The sequence below is a fragment of the Neolamprologus multifasciatus genome, chromosome 6 (genome assembly GCF_963576455.1).
Source record: "Neolamprologus multifasciatus chromosome 6, fNeoMul1.2, whole genome shotgun sequence".
In the NCBI taxonomy this organism is placed as follows: domain Eukaryota; kingdom Metazoa; phylum Chordata; class Actinopteri; order Cichliformes; family Cichlidae; genus Neolamprologus; species Neolamprologus multifasciatus.
The window spans coordinates 14,253,268-14,257,337 of record NC_140444.1 but is presented as its reverse complement, the minus strand read 5'-3'; the positions used below and the strand labels follow the sequence as shown (position 1 = coordinate 14,257,337).

General features: G+C 36.1%; 1 long non-coding RNA gene across 1 annotated transcript; it reads right to left on the bottom strand.

Annotated features, from left to right (window-relative positions):
• Positions 1-302: 302 nt before the first annotated feature.
• Positions 303-2,612, bottom strand: LOC146516635 (uncharacterized). Its single transcript, XR_014874609.1, has 3 exons — positions 2,113-2,612; positions 1,815-1,901; positions 303-1,720 (listed from the first exon to the last, which is right to left on the bottom strand). It is a non-coding gene; the product is annotated as an uncharacterized LOC146516635 (long non-coding RNA).
• Positions 2,613-4,070: the final 1,458 nt, after the last annotated feature.

Below are 4,070 nucleotides of genomic sequence, written 5' to 3'. Positions count from 1 at the left end.
TAGCCTCATTAGTTTATCATACAAATTAGGTTTTCAAATCCAAATAGTTGCCAATTTTGTGACATACTGAACAATCAAAGAAGTGTTTCAGAAGAACACAACATTACATCATTTGATGGCTGTTGTTTATGTGCAAAATGTGAATTTGTAATATTTGCTGTCAAATAAATATAGTGGAGTAGATGTATTTTCTTCTGAGATCTGGTGAAATACATGACTTGAATTCCTGTTTTAGCAACATTACAAATGTACGATTTGTTAATGTAACTCTTTCTTTAACAGTTCCTTTTGTACTTGTTCTCTGTTAACTGTTGATCAGAACCAGGTTAGCTTCTTCACTCGCACAAGACTTTCTGCTTTCTGCCATTTTGTTCCCAGTAGAAAGGGGAAAACATCTAGATATGACTTCCCTCCAATGATAAGGAGACTGCTGAGATGATGCTCCACTGCTCAGCTCTGTGAAAGTGACAAACAACCAATCACAGCCTACACAATAATGCGTTGAGATGTGCTTTAGAGAAGCTTTAGGTACAAAGTGCAATTTGTTAGTGAAACTGACTGTACTACAAAGATACAGTTCTATAAATATAAACTTTCTATTCTATTTATCATATCTTTGACTTCAGAGACTTCTAGTGCAGGTGTAGGAAGACACTATAAGGTCTAATGTGCTGGAAAATAAGAAAAAAATGTGAAAATATTCAGTGTTCTAAACTGCATGAAAACATTGGTTTGTTAGGTTGTGTGGTGTGCAAAGGTTAGGACCCAAAAGCAGGACACAGATGGCAGACTTACTAACAAAAAACAAGCCATTTTATTGAGGTTAATGTAGAAATTCAGGGCGTAAGAAAGTCCAAGAAGCAAATGAGAAACAAATCCAAAAGTCTGACAGCCACGAGGAGACAAATGGACAAGAAACTAGTGTGTAATTTAACAAATAGGACCCCAAACCTTCATAAAGAAAAATAATAATAAAAAAAAAAAATACAGCTCACTTTGGTAGAAATGATGGATGGTAAAACAGAAATTATAATGAAAACCATGAAGTAAAACCAGACATGAACAACTCAATTTAACAAGAAATTCACTTTCAGAATAATACAGACATAAACATTTCAAAGAATAATTAATAAAAAGTATAAAAAGTAATTTTTAAAAACCCCAAACAGAAATCCAAACTGTAATACAATCACAATCATAAACTGCAAAAGTCAAAAATGTGGGACGATTATCTTAAAACAGATTATAGACTAATGATAATGATAATGATAATGATAAACTTTGTTGAAATGATACCAAAACCATTTTAGAGAGAAACTCAACTGTTTCATATGAGCAAGCACTGAAACAAAAGACAGGAAATGAAGAAGAACAAACCACAGGCAGATTTAATCCCAGGCATGCCGCCATTTTCTAATTATACTGAGATGAAACCTAAGAGAGAAAAGATGAGCGTGAGATCAGAATACCACAATTTCTTTTGCAAGAACAGAAAAGAGGAAGAACTGAAGTTTCTCACCATTCTGCCTCTTCTTCTCCTCCTCAAGACTCTTTATGATGTTAAGGAGCTCTTCATTTCTCTTTTCAAGCATGCTTCTGTCTCTGTTCAAAGCAATGATTCTTTCTTGTAGTTCACTACAAGAATTTTGGTCAAAATTTCCTGGTTTTAACTGGTTGTTGCCACATAACTTTTTTGTGTCGGGTGAGTCATTCCCCTCGACTAAAACAAAGAAAGACAAGCACTGAACAAATGAAGGCAGTTTGTGGATATTTTTTCTTTCTTTTGAATTTCATAGATAAGGAATGATGCTCACATCTGAGGCGTAAAGCAAGATTGAGAGTGGCTTGTATGACACACAGCACACCAAAGCTGAGGAAAAGCAGCTGAAGGAGTCGTCTCTCTGAAAAATCAACATCATTTTTAGTATGTTGTAATATGTGCAGTCTATTCTGTTAAAACATATGCCATTCACTGCATTCATATCTATCTATCTATCTATCTATCTATCTATCTATCTATCTATCTATCTATCTAGATAGATAGATAGATAGATAGATAGATAGATAGATAGATAGATAGATAGATAGATATGTGTGTGTGTGTGTCATTACCTTTATTATTGTCCATCCCGCATTTCCTATTGCATCTTTGCAGCTCATTTCTAGTCTCCATTTTCTCCATTACCTGCAACACTCTGAAGGCATCAACAGGAAAAAAAAAACTTCAGTGCTGTCTGATCATTGAACTGTTTGTCCTCTGTTGGTGTATTTCTTCAGCAATGACGGGTGAGGAAATATACTCTTGCATTGTGGTTTGGAACAGATTTGGAAATGGTAAAAATAGGGGAAGCAAACTGAAAGTCTAACGAATGATGAATCTAAGCCTTAAAGTATGTTGTCATGCACTTCAAATTGGGGAACAAAACTTTAACCCACCTGACGTATACATATCCATTTCCACATAATGTCATATCTGCCATTAGGTAATTTTTTTTTCACAATCACTGCTGACACTAAATTCTCTTCATCACGTCATCTTTGGCTGACAACTGTGCATTGTTTGAATGACTGGGAAACGATAAATGGTTTTTCAACATATCTTACAAAAAACATGTTTACAGTTTTTCTCCATTGGTTTGGCTCATTTCTTTAAACAGAAATTACATTCTCAAAACTCTAAGATCATTTGGCAAAACACTCTTACAGTTTAGCACAACACTATAGCTCACCTGCAAAAGCTCATATCTCTTCCAAAACTGTTCACTCAGGCTTCAATCTAAATCCCTTTCTCATTTAAACAGTCAGTGTCTCCAAAATGGCAAAGATCCTTCTCAATAGCTTTGGCTCATTTCTCGACACAGATCGGACATTCTCATCATTCTTGGTGCTTTTGTCAAAATAAACCTGGATGGTTGATCACAACAACATGGTCCACCTGCAAAAGCTCATATCTCCCCTAAAACAGTTCACTCATGTGTCAAAACTACATTTCTTTCTAATCTGAATAGTCAGTGCCCCCAAAATGCATCATCCCTTTGGCATTGTGTGAGTACTGCCATACAAAATGTTTAGATGTTTTGTCACTATGACAGAGGACCAACAATATACCACAGAAAAGAGTAGCCTCCAAGGTTTGACATCACAGATTGCACTCACACTACCAAGGAAATGATAACCATTTTTTATTCACACGCAAAGAAAGTTTCATACATATGTAAAAAGAAAATGTACATTACAGTAGTAAATTGTATGAACACAAAATCAAAAAATAAGGACTTATTCAGTGGTCGCTGTACTCATTCTCCCGCTGCACAGTGACTGGAATACTTCTCTAAACTGTATAAATTATGTAATTCCATAGTTTACAGTAATTTGTTCAATATATTTCTTGTCATATTTAGTATCAAAACATTCCACTAGTCCTCTCCACCTGCTAGTATAGACCTACCACTGTAGGCAGATGCACACAAAATCTCTACAGTAAGTTATACATTTTTTGCCTCACGCACAGTGCCCTGTCCTATACAACATATAATTCCATCATAGATTACATAGAGTACATACCTGTTTTCCCTGCGAAAGGTTTGGATAATGGAGGAGACTGTAGAACGAGGCACATTAGGCTGCACTCGACGACCTGCCTCTGCCATTGTGAGGCCATGGTTTGTAACATGGTCTATAATTGTGGCCCGAATTTCATTTGGGACAGCACAGCACCTATTCCTCTCAGTCCTCCTCTTCTTCTTCTTCTTCCTCCTCTTCCTTAAGGAAGAACTTCCCCTTGTCCGTTTGCTTTGCCTTGTCTATCCATGTTCAGAGATCGGACTGGCTCTGGTCAAGCTCTATATATCTGTGTTTGGCAGCACACAATCATGGAAGACACCTGTGTGTGACACCTAGTTTCACCTGATTGTCAATGACTGTCATCAATTTATCAAATATTCAAAGAAATTCATATTTGGTATTCATGGTATTATGTTCTTGACCAATTTTGACAATTGAACAGACGGTTGTGCATGCGAGTACTTATACAATGAAATCATGCTGACATGTTTTGGAGGGAATGATCA